This window comes from Suncus etruscus, chromosome 15 (assembly GCF_024139225.1).
Source record: "Suncus etruscus isolate mSunEtr1 chromosome 15, mSunEtr1.pri.cur, whole genome shotgun sequence".
NCBI lineage: Eukaryota > Metazoa > Chordata > Mammalia > Eulipotyphla > Soricidae > Suncus > Suncus etruscus.
In genome coordinates, this window is record NC_064862.1 from 77,383,402 (window position 1) to 77,395,934 (window position 12,533).

Sequence of the window (12,533 nt, forward strand, 5' to 3'; positions counted from 1 at the left end):
TCACAGTCTATATGATCCTCTGTCATATAGGTTTCCTGCCTGCAAGGAGTGATTCCTGAGTATAGAGCCAAGAGTAACCTCTGAGCATCACTGTTGTGGCCCCAAAACAAAGCAAAAATTCCCCCCAAACCTATATATATATAAAAGAGGCTTCTCCCACATGGAACATTCAGCTCTATGTGCTTGACTTTTGTTCATCCTTTCTTCTTCCCTCCTTCCCTTTCTTTCTCCCTCTTTTCCTCTTTTCTTTCTCTCTCTTCTCTCTCACTCTCTCTGTCTCTCTCTGTGTCTGTCTGTCTGTCTGTCTCTCTCTGTGTCTGTCTGTCTGTCTCTGTCTGTCTGTCTGTCTGTCTGTCTGTCTGTCTGTCTGTCTCTCTCTCTCTCTCTCGCTCTCTCTCTCTCTCTCTCTCTCTCTCTCTCTCTCTCCTCCTGACATGCATCCAAGCCTGGTTCCAATCCCTGGCACCACATATGGTCTTTTAAGCCCTGCCAAGGACAATTCTGGAGCACAGAGCTAGGGGTAGCCCCTCCCCTGAGCACCGCTGAGGGTATCATTCCAAAATTAAAACAAATATAAAAGAAATGTTGGGGCAGAAGTGATGAAAACAACAGGTAGACTGTTTGCTTTGCACATAGCATTCCCAGATTAGATCCCAGGCATCCCATTTGGTCCCTTGAGCCCACTAACACTGCTAGGTGTGAACCCCCCAAAAAACCAAACAAATAAAAAACAGCTTTGCTCTTTAGGGCCAACTAGGGGCAGGACTAGAGGGGGATGGACAGTCAGGGACCACAAGTGCTCAGAGGGTACTCACCAAGATTTTTAGGAGGTCACTATATAAAAGGGCTCAGGGGATCATGCAGTGCATGGGATCAAACTGCTTTTCCTGAACAAAGCATGGGCTCCATGCCTTGGAGTGTGTCCCTTTCCTGTGATGTCAGGGATTTGTCTCAGGGAGGTCAGAACTCGGTCAATACCAGGTCTAGCTGACCCCTCCGCCTTTATAGCCCTCTCTGATCAGGGGCGTGGTACCAGCCTGTTCAAATTCCTGTTCTGAGCAGCATGAACCAGTGAAGGAGCAAAGGGCTCCTTTGGGTGACAGGTCCTGCTTGGCACCTGGCACGGCCCCATGGCACTGCTTGAACCCCTCATAGTCAGTCTGGGGAAACGCGCCATGCCTGATGCATGAACACGGGCTCAGATCCTTCCCTCCCTGGCCCATTTGGTGTTTTCTCTGCAGGGACCAGTGGCTCTTGCTGAGTATTTGGGTGAAAGTGGAGCAGGGGGTTGAGGAGTGACTCATCTCCTCCTTTTCCAGGGAAGTGTGAACCCACAGACCTGCTTCAACACCCCCACCCACAGGCCCTACTCTGACCAGTCCTCCTTGTGGGGGCAGATGTACCACTGAGCCACATCCTGGGCCTTGGAGCGCTACTGGGGAGGCCCCTCCTAGTGTTCTAATTAATGGTACAAGGGTGACTGGGGCTGGAGAGGTGGCACATGGCTTAAGGTATGCTATCAAACCTGGTTTAGTCCCAGGCACTGCATAGTTTCCTGAGCCCCACTGGGGTGATTCATGAGCACAGAGCCAGGAGTAAGCCTTGAGCACTATCAGTGACCCTAAATCTCCAATGCACACACACACACACACACACACACACACACACACACACACACACACACACCATGTGTACATGTTCAGTGTATGTATGTACTAAATTATATATATGATGTATGGTCCATGTTTGGACCACCAACTCAGAGGTGGAGGACAGAGGACAGAACCACCAGCTTTTTTTTTTTTTTTTTTTTTTTTTTTGGTTTTTGGATCACACCTGGCAGTGCTCAGGGGTCAGTCCTGGCTCTAGGCTCAGAAATAGCCCCTAGGGTCCGGAGAGATAGCACAGCGGTGTTTGCCTTGCAAGCAGCCGATCCAGGACCAAAGGTGGTTGGTTCGAATCCCGGTGTCCCATATGGTCCCCTGTGCCTGCCAGGAGCTATTTCTGAGCAGACAGCCAGGAGTAACCCCTGAGCACCGCCGGGTGTGGCCCAAAAACCAAAAAAAAAAAAAAAAAGAAAAAAGAAAAAAGAAATAGCCCCTAGCAGGCACAGGGGACCATGTGGGATGCTGGGATTTGAACCACCGTCCTCTGCATGCAAGGCAAATGCCTTACCTCCATGCTATCTCTCCGGTCCCCCCTTTTTTTTCTTTGTTTGTTTGTTTTTGTTTTTGGGTCATACCCAGCAGTGCTCAGGGGTTACTCCTGGTTCTAAGCTTAGAAATTGCTCCTGGCAGGCTCAGGGGACCATATGGGATGCCGCGATTCGAACCGCCATCCTTCTGCGTGCAAGGCAAATAAATGTCTTACCTTCATGCTATCTCTCCGGACCCAGAACCGCCAGCTTTGCATGTACAAGCCTGGGTTTTGTTCCCTAGTACCATATGGTTCCCAAATGCTGCAGGAAGTGATCCCTAAGCCCTGAAGTGGGTCCTGATTTTAGGGGAGTTTTGGAGGAGCTCAGGGTTTACTCTTGGCTCTCCATTCAGAAATCACTCCTGGCAGGCTTGGGGAAACCATATGGGATCCCAGGGATTGAACTTGGTCAGTCATGTGCAAGGCAAATGCAATACCTGCTGTGCTATTGCTCCAGCCCCTCAACATTTTTGTGCTACACCCTGTGATATGCAGGGCTTCTACCTGGCTGTGTGTTAAAGGGCCCTCCTGCTTGTGAGTGGATAACCCAGTATGATGCCGGGGATCAAATCAAAGCTGGCTCTCTGCAAGGCAAGTACCATAACCCCTGTGCTAATCTCTTGGATACTCACCCCAATATCTTTGTTTACTATGGAGCAGGATAGAGGGATTTGGGGGAGGTTCCACACCCAGAGGCGCTCAGGGGTTACTTCTGGCTCTGTGTTCAGAAATCACTCCTGGCAGGCTCAGGGGACCATATGGGATGCCGGGATAGAACTCAGTTAATCTGTGTGCAAGGCAAATGCCTGACCTGCTGTGCTATCGCTCCAGATTCCATGAGGGCACCAGAATGACCCTGGGTGTAGTTCAGGAAATAAAAACAAACAAAAACAATGACATCTGAGAATGTTCTTAGCTGCTTTATCATCCACGGGACCAGAGGGTAAGGCATCTGCCTTACCCATGCTAGCCTAGGACGGACCGCAGTTTGATTCCCCGGTGTCCCATATGGTCCCCCAAACCAGGAACAATTTCTGAGCGCATAGCCAGGAATACCCCCTGAGCATCACCGGGCGTGGCCCCAAAACAAAACAAAACAAAACAAAATCATCCACATTGAGGTGACCAGAACGAGAGTTTTGCAGGGAGGGCATATCCTATAAGGTCCTCCAGCACTGACAGGAGTGATTCTCAAGTCCAGAGTCAGAAATGACCACTGAACATCTCTAGACGTGGCCTAAAAACAAAATCAAAGGCTAGAGAGATAACACAACAGTAGGGCATTTGCCTTTCACACAGCTGATCCAGGACAGATGGTGGTTCAAATTTCGGCATCCCATATGGTCCCAGTGCCTGCCAGGAGCAATTTCTGAGCACAGAGCTAGGAGTAACCCCTGAGCACTGCCGGGTGTGAACCAAAAAAACCAAAACGAAACAAAAAGAAAAAAACAAAATAAAAATAAATCATATACATTGGAACCCTCCAGGACCCTCAACAGGAAAGATAAGAGAGAAAGAGAGATTGAGAGGTTGGGTAGACATTTGCTTACTTCCCACAGTGAGTGAGAACAGATTCTCTTATACATAGCAGGAAAGATCCAGAAGGTCTGAGGCTGAGAACAAGAAGCTAAAGACAACAGCAGAGACTGGGATTCTTTCTTTTCCCATCAGGCTTTGAAACTGGTCGAAGGAGCCTGTGGAAAAGCCCTTTGCCCTGGGTGTGTGGCAGAGGAGGGAGGAATGAGGAAGGTGCCTGGGTGATGTCATCCTTTCTATCTTTTTGTTTGAGACCTGGTAGTGACTGACAGCAAGTTACTTCTCTGTGTTTTGGGAGGTGCTGGGGGACTACACCAGGAATTAAACCCCAGACCTCCAGCAGGTAAAACATACATACTTTGTTCTATTTTATTTTATTTTATTTTGTTTTGTTTTTGAGTCACACCCGGCAGCACTCAGGAGTTACTCCTGGCTCTATGCTCAGAAATTGCTCCTGGCAGGCTTGGGGGACCATATGGGATGCTAGGATTTGAACCACCAACCTTCTGCATGAAAGGCGAATGCCTTATCTCCATGCTATCTCTCCAGCCCCATACTTTGTTTTCTTTATTGACCTATTTTGCTCCAGTGCTAAAAAAGTAAACTTTTAGGGGCTGAGATTGGGGAGGGCATTTACCTTGTATGCGGCAGACCTAGATCAATCCCTGGCATCCTATATGGTCCCCTGAGCCTGTATTTACTCCCGAGCACTGTTGTGTATAGGCCAAAAACTAAAAACAGAAAAGTTAACTGGACAGTTTATTTATGTATTTGTTTATTTATTTATTTATTTGTGGTTTTGGGGTCACATCGGCAGTGCTCAGGGGTTATTCCTGGCTCCAGGCTCAGAAATTGCTCCTGGCAGGCACGGGGGGAGGGGGGGCGGGGGGGGGGAGAAGAGGGACCATATGGGACGCCGGGATTCGAACCGATGACCTCCTGCATGAAAGGCAAACACCTTACCTCCATGCTATCTCTCCAGCCCCTATTTTTTTAAATTAATATTCTATTTAAGTAACATGATTATAGTTGGGTTACAGTCACAAACAGATCAACCCCCTTCACCAGTATAACATTCCCCCCTCCCAATCCCTGCCTTTATTCGAGACAGGCATTCTACTACAGTTATTTGTTTTTTGTTTTGTTTTGTTTTGGTTTGGTTTGGTTTTGGGGTCACAACCGGCCATGGGGTTACTCCTGGCTCTATGTTAAGAAGTCGCTCCTGGGGCCCGGAGAGATAGCACAGCGGTGTTTGCCTTGCAAGCAGCCGATCCAGGACAAAAGGTGGTTGGTTTGAATCCCGGTGGCCCATATGGTTCCCCGTGCCTGCCAGGAGCTATTTCTGAGCAGACAGCCAGGAGTAACCCCTGAGCACCGCTGGGTGTGGCCCAAAAACCAAAAAAAAAAAAAAAATGAAGTGTCTCCTGGCAGGCAGGGGACCATATGGGATGCCGGGATTCAAACCACAGACCTTCTGTATGCAAGGCAAATGCCTTGCCTCCATGCTATCTCATGGGCCCCTGTTGTTTGTTTGTTTGTTTATTTATTTATTTATTTATTTATTTTGGTTTTTGGGCCACACCCGGCAGTGCTCAGGGGTTACTCCTGGCTGTCTGCTCAGAAATAGCTCCTGGCAGGCATGGGGGACCACATGGGATACCGGGATTCGAACCAACCACCTTTGGTCCTGGATCGGCTGCTTGCAAGGCAAACGCCGCTGTGCTATCTCTCCAGGCCCGCTGTTATTTATTTTTAAGTTCAGTAAATTGTTTTTTTTTTGGGGGGGGCACACCCAGTGGTGCTCAGGGGTTACTCCTGGCTGTCTGCTCAGAAATAGCTCCTGGTGGGCCCAGAAACATAGCACAGCGGCGTTTGCCTTGCAAACAGCTGATCCAGGACCTAAGGTAGTTGGTTCGAATGCCGGTGTCCCATATGGTCCCCCGTGCCTGCCAGGAGCTATTTCTGAGCAGACAGCCAGGAGTAACCCCTGAGCACCGCCGTGTGTGGCCCAAAAACCAAAAAAAAAAAAAAAGAAAAAGAAAAAGAAATAGCTCCTGGCAGGCACGGGGGACCATATGGGACACCGGGATTCGAACCACGAACCAACCACCTTTGGTCCTGGATCGGCTGCATGCAAGGCAAACGCTGCTGTGCTATCTCTCTGGGCCCATGGTTTTTTTTTTTTTTTCTTAAAGGATAAGGGTTAAAGAAAAAAAAATAGTAAAAGTGAGATAGTGGCAATCGCCGTATTTGCATAGGCCCAGAAAAATATGGGGAAAACAGAAACAAATATCCTTGGCTTGATTACAAAAAGACCTTAACTCTGAGGTTTATTGGCATAAGACTGACTCTGGGCTCCAGGCAAACCAGTGTGTCCAACCTGAGTTATTCTCCGTGGTCCTGGTGAAACTTTTTCACACTTTAGCTGTTGTTGGTATCAGATTCCTATATTTAAAGATTCTGGATTCTATGCATTTCTTTCATCGAAGTCAGGCTGATGTGGTGCATCCTCTAGTTTCAGCACACCATTAGATGTGGAGTGATTTGCCCTGCCAGCAGGCTGTTGCTGAGTTGTCTGGATGTTGAGGACACTCTTTGGAGTAAGTCAATGCCAGAACAGTCTTCCCTGGTAGAGGTTTGGATCCTGGTAATGTTGTAGACAATTGTGGTTGTTTCCATAGATGGTATCCATTTTTCAGGTGTGTATGGGCGATGCCGATTCTTCTGAGGCCTAAGCCAAATTATTATGCCAATGTTCAGGGTGTAAGGCCTAACTGCATTACCAAGTTTGTGTTCCATCTCTATTAGATAAGAACTTGTTTGCATATGTATTATTTTCCCATTTTAATGTGCCTATGCAAAATAGAAACAATGCCACAAGATATTGTTGGTGCATCTGGGGACCAATGAATAAAGTCTAACATTCCCTGTAACTTGGTTCAAATAGGCATTCTTTTTTTTTTTTTTTTTTTTTGGGTCTCACCCGGCAGTGCTCAGGAGTTACTCCTGGCTCCATGCTCAGAAGTCGCTCCTGGCGAGCACGGGGGACCATATGGGACGCCGGGATTCGAACCGATGACCTTTTGCATGAGAGGCAAACGCCTTACCTCCATGCTATCTCTCCGGCCCCAAATAGGCATTCTATACAGAGATACTCTTTTACCAGTATTGCTTATAAAACAGATCTCATAGGGGGAAAAGCAAACAATCAAATAACAAAACCAGTGGACAAAATTGTCACTATATGAGGATATTCAAAAAGAGTTATAGATGTTAAGCGAATACATCTGAGATATACAAAGGAAATACATGTGTCCCTTTATATTTTTTTATTTTATATTTTATAAATTTTTTGTTTTGTTTTGTTTTGTTTTTGGGTCACCCAAAAACCCAGCAGTGCTCAGGGGTTACTCCTGGCTCTGTGCTCAGAAATTGCTCCTGGCAGGCACGGGATATGGGATGCTGGGATTTGAACCACTGTTGGTCTTGGGTTGGCCGCTTGCAAGACAAACGTCCTACCACTATGCTATCTCTCTGGCCCCTATTTATTTTTATTTATTATTTGCTTTTTTTTTTGGGGGGGGAACTACACCAGACAGTGCTCAGGGGTTACTCCTGGCTCAGTGTTCAGAATTCCTCTAGGCAGGCTCAGGGGATCATATGGGATGCCAGAGATTGAACCTGAGTCCATTCTGGGTCAGTTGCGTGCAAAGCAAACGCCTTACTGTTGCAATATCACTCCGGACCCATATATATACATTATATATAATATATTTATATAGATTGGAGCTAGAGAGATAGCGCAGCGGTAGGGCGTTTGTTCGCCTTGCATGCAGCCAATTCAGGACAGACAGATAAACCATTGAATCCCAGCATCCGATATGGTCCTCCGTGTCTTCCAGGAGCGATTTCTGAGTGCAGAGCCAGGAGTAACCCCTGAGCACAGCTGGATGTGACCCAAAAACAAAACTAACAAACACAAATATTTATATATAATATATATTTACATATATTTTTGGGGGCGCTTTGTGGGCCACATCTGGTGGTGCTCAGGACTTACTTCTGGCTCTGCTCTCTCAGATATCATTCATTCCTTATGGTGCTCAGGGACCATATGAAATGCTGGAGATCACATTCTGGTCAGCTGGGTGCAAGGCAAGCAACCTCCCCCACTCTGCTATCTCTCTGGCCCCAGACAGAACAGTTTCAAAGTGGATGTTCACTATAGACTCTTCCAGATCAGAAAAGTGTTCGTAAAGTTCTATAATGAAACTGGGAAGGGGTTTTGCCATGTAACCACAATGTCTGAACTTCTTCTATTTCTTTGTTTCATGTCAACATCTTCTAGCACAGCCCCTCGCCCCTGCCCCCCACCAGCTAAGTCCACTGCCGCCTACAGTAAGGCGTCCTATGATTCAGGGCTGCAGATTCGGCCAGGAATCTCGCCTGGTAGTGGCTCGGGACCCAGAACCCTCATTTCCACTTGGGTTGATCATCCCATCCCTTCACTGGGGGGAAGGGCCTCCTCTCTGCGCAGTGGTTTGGACCTACAGTTTCTGGTTCCCACTTTTTTGAGGGGGTGGGTGCTTGGGGCTATTCCCAGCCCAGACCCTTCCTACTTCTGCATTTGGACAGAAACTCAGTGGTCAGTGTGTGTGTGTGTGTGTGTGTGTGTGTGTGTGTGTGTGTGTGTGTGTCTGTGTGTGTTGGGGGGGTTGACTGCTGTAAAGGTCTTTTATTTTGGGGGGGTGTCACAGCCGGCGGTGCTCAGGGGTTACTCCTGGCTGTCTGCTCAAAAATAGCTCCTGGCAGGCACGGGGGACCATATGGGACACCGGGATTCGAACCAACCACTTTAGGTTCTGGATGGGCTGCTTGCAAGGCAAACACCGCTGTGCTATCTCTCCGGGTCTGCTGTTCTTGGTAAAACACAGCTCCACACTGTTGTGTCTCTTCAATGGAACCAAGAACTCCTTCAGCCCTCCTGTTGCTGTGGAGAACATGCCAGAGCATCCAGACTAATCTGGGAGGCAGTTATTTTTTTTTGTTTGTTTGTTTTTGGGGAGGTTATTGGGTCACACCCGATGACGCTCAGGGGTTACTCTTGGCTATGCGCTCAGAAATTGTTCCTGGTTTGGGGGACCATATGGGACTTCGGGAGATCAAATCGCGGTCTGTCCTAGGTTAGCACGTGCAAGGCAAATGCCCTACCGCTTGTGCCACTGCTCCACCCCCCTGGGAGGTGTTTTTAATAAAATTCATTTTTATTTTTATTTTGTTTTTGTTTTGGGGCCACATTGTGTAATGCTCAGGAGTTATTCCTTGTTTTGAGCTCATAAATTACTCCTGGCAGACTCAGGAGAATTTATGAGATGCTGGGGATCAAGCCTGGCTAGGCCACATGCAAGGCAAATGCCTTTCTTGCTATCATTCTGTCTCCCTGAAAATTCCTTTTTGTTGGTGTGTGTATTTGTGTCTATGTGAATCTTCTATTTATGATTTTTCATGTGTACATGTCTCTGTGAATCTTGATATTTTATTTTTTGTGTTTCGATGAATCTTCCTAATTTATAATTTTTTGTATCTATGAAATCTTGCTATTTTATTCTTTTTCATGTGTGTGTCTGTGTGAATCTTGATTTTTTTTTTTTTAGTTTTTCGGCCACACCCGTTTGATGCTCAGGGGTTACTCCTGGCTAAGCGCTCAGAAATTGCCCCTGGCTTGGGGGGACCATATGGGACGCCGGGGGATCGAACCGCGGTCCTGATCCTTGGCTAGCGCTTGCAAGGCAGACACCTTACCTCTAGCGCCACCTCGCCGGCCCCGAATCTTGATGTTTTATGTTTTTTCATGTGTGTTTACGTGAATCTTGCTATTTTATCATCACAATTAAAGCAGTTATGGTATCACTTTCACTTAAGCCACCCGAGAATGATCCATCTCCAAGTGGTGTTAAGAGGTGTGGGGCTCTGAGTAAAGTCCTGGCACTGGAAGTGGGTGCAGCCCAGGGTGACCTTTCCCAGCACACCTTCTGAGCCTCCATGGACTGGTCCCATCTGCCTCCAACTCTTGAACTTTGCTCTCTCTGAGGAAAAGCCCTTCTCTGTGGCTCAGTAAACCCCACCTCAATCCAGCCCACACCCATCTCTCAATGTCTGTCTTCTAGCCAAAGGGCTTTCCATGATGATGAATCAAGATTTTTTCCCATCTGAAAAGTGAAATTTTGCATTTGCATCTAGTGGGTTTAGCCCTCTGCTAGCCTACCCCCACTGCTTCCTCTTCCTATCTGCATTAGCAGCATCTCATGTTTGTTCAATGGGAACCAAATTCTTTTTTTGTTTTTGTTTTTTTTTGTTTTGTTTTTGAGCCACACCTGGCGGTGCTCAGGGGTTACCCCTGGCTGTCTGGTCAGAAATAGCTCCTGGCAGGCACGGGGGACCATATGGGACACTGGGATTCGAACCAACCACCTTTGGTCCTGGATCGGCAAACGCCACTGTGCTATCTCTCTGGGCCCAGGAACCAAATTCTTATCTTTTTTTCTTCTTTTAGCTTTGGGGCCATATCCAGCAGTGCTTAGGGATCATGGCTGGAGGTGCTCTGGACCACATCTGGTGCTGGATTTGGAACTTTGGTCAGCTGAATGCATGAAGCTTCCATCTATCTGTCTGTCTATCTGTCAGTTTATTGTTTTGGTACACACTGGCAGTGCTCAGGCCTTCCTCCTGGCTCTACTTCAGGGATCACTCCTGGTGGGATTCAGGGAGCCATATGGAAATCCTCCCAGCTGTACTACTGCCCCAGTCTCTGCCAAAAAATTTCACCCCTAGAACCACATACATAGAACTAACAACCAAATTCGTGCAAAAAAAATCTCATTAAAGAAAACTGTCTGGACCGGAGAGATAGCACAGAGGTGTTTGCCTTGCAAGCAGCCGATCCAGGACCAAAGGTGGTTGGTTCGAATCCCGGTGTCCCATATGGTCCCCGCGCCTGCCAGGAGCTATTTCTGAGCAGACAGCCAGGAGTAACCCCTGAGCACCGCCGGGTGTGGCCCAAAAAACAAACAAACAAACAAAACTGTCTGGGGCCGGAGAGAGCATGGAGGTAAGGACGGTGGTTTGAATCCCAGAATCCCATATTGTCCCCTGTGCCTGCCAGGGGCAATTTCTGAGCATAGAGTCCGGAGTAACCCTTGAGCGCTGCCAGGGGTGAACCAAAAACCAAAAATATATAAATAAATAAAAAGAAAGAAAACTGTCTCAAGATTGAAAACAGAGTAAGTTATTATAGAAGGCCAAATGAGAATAATAATGTAGGGGCTGCAGTGATAATGCAGCAAGTAGGGTGCTTGCCTTGTTTGCTTGTTCGTGGCCGACCTGGGTTCTATCCCTGGCATCACACATCACACACCCCAGCACTGCCAAGCGTGATCCCTGAGCACAGAACCAGGAGAAAGCCCAGGATACAGTCAAATGTGGAAAAAACAAACTAAACAAACAAAAAATCAATTCATTAAAGAAAGAAAGAAAATGACAGCTGATTGGAGTCTGCTCTCCAGTTCTGGGCCGGCTGGCTGTCCTGACTCTGACGGGCTCAGGCTGCATAGGCCTCACCCCTCCATGGCTGTTCCAGTAACAGGGGACTTGGTGAAATTGAGGAACAAGGGCGGGATGAACAGGAAGCAGGCCTGAAGAATGTTCTAAGGATGATTCAGTACTTTTCAGTGCTATTTAAAATGTGCTCATGACGTTTGCAAAGAAATAACTAAGGAAATACACTTATTGTCCTTTAATGGTCTGCCAACAGCCCTTCCATGGGTACAAAACCTGGGAATAGTAAATGCCCAGTGCATTAACAATAGTAGAAAAATTTAAAATAAGAGAAAGTAAATGCAACCCCCTAGAGAAAAACATTCAATCTCTGTTTTTCCTGGGTCAGCGGTAGTCAGGATTCACACCTGGTGCTGCACAGGAGACCACATGGCATGCTGAAAATCGAACCGTAGTTGGTAAGAGTGCAAGGCAAACTCCCTACCTTTTGTACTATAACTCCTGCCCTAGTCAATACAATTTTGGCTGGAATATAGAACACTTAAGTATTGTTTTTTTTTTTTTTTGGGGGGGGAGCTCCCAAACAGTGCTCAATAGGCCTGGGCTGACTCACTCAGCCTGCCAGCAGTTTCCCAGCCCTTTCTGCCATCCCCCCAGGCCCCCAAAGAGAAAGTTGCAAATTCAGGAATCGAACCCAGGGCCTTCCAATTACAAGAGGCGCCCCGAGCTCAGCCCTTTCTTATTCTTCCTTCAATCACTTAAATCCGGAACTTTCTAGAAAGCAATTCATTTGGCATGGAACAGTTAGCGTGAGGAGCATCCTTAAGGTCAGCCGGGAGAGAGAGAGATTAGACAGACGTGGGCTGGGGTCCGAGGCAGGCGGCCCGGGTGGGGTTGGCGGCGCTCCCTCCCAGTCCTGGAGGCCCCCAGTGCTGGCGGGCGGGGCCGCACTAGGGAGCGGGCCAAGATGGCGGCGGTGGCCGCCGAGCGCGGCCGAGCCAACCCGAGTGCGAACGAGCGCGCGGCCGAACCTCGCCGAGCAGTCCCGAGCATAGCCGAACATTCCCGAGCGTAGCCGAGCAGCCCCGAGCGAACCCGAGCGCGGTTCCGAGCGCGGCCGAGGAAACCCGAGTGAGCTCGGGCGCGTCGCCGAGCGTTGCCGAAGACAGCCGAGTGGACCCGAGTGCGCCGGAGCGAGCTGCCGAGCGCGTCCCGAAGCCGGCCGGAAGCCCGGGAGCCTGGGAGCG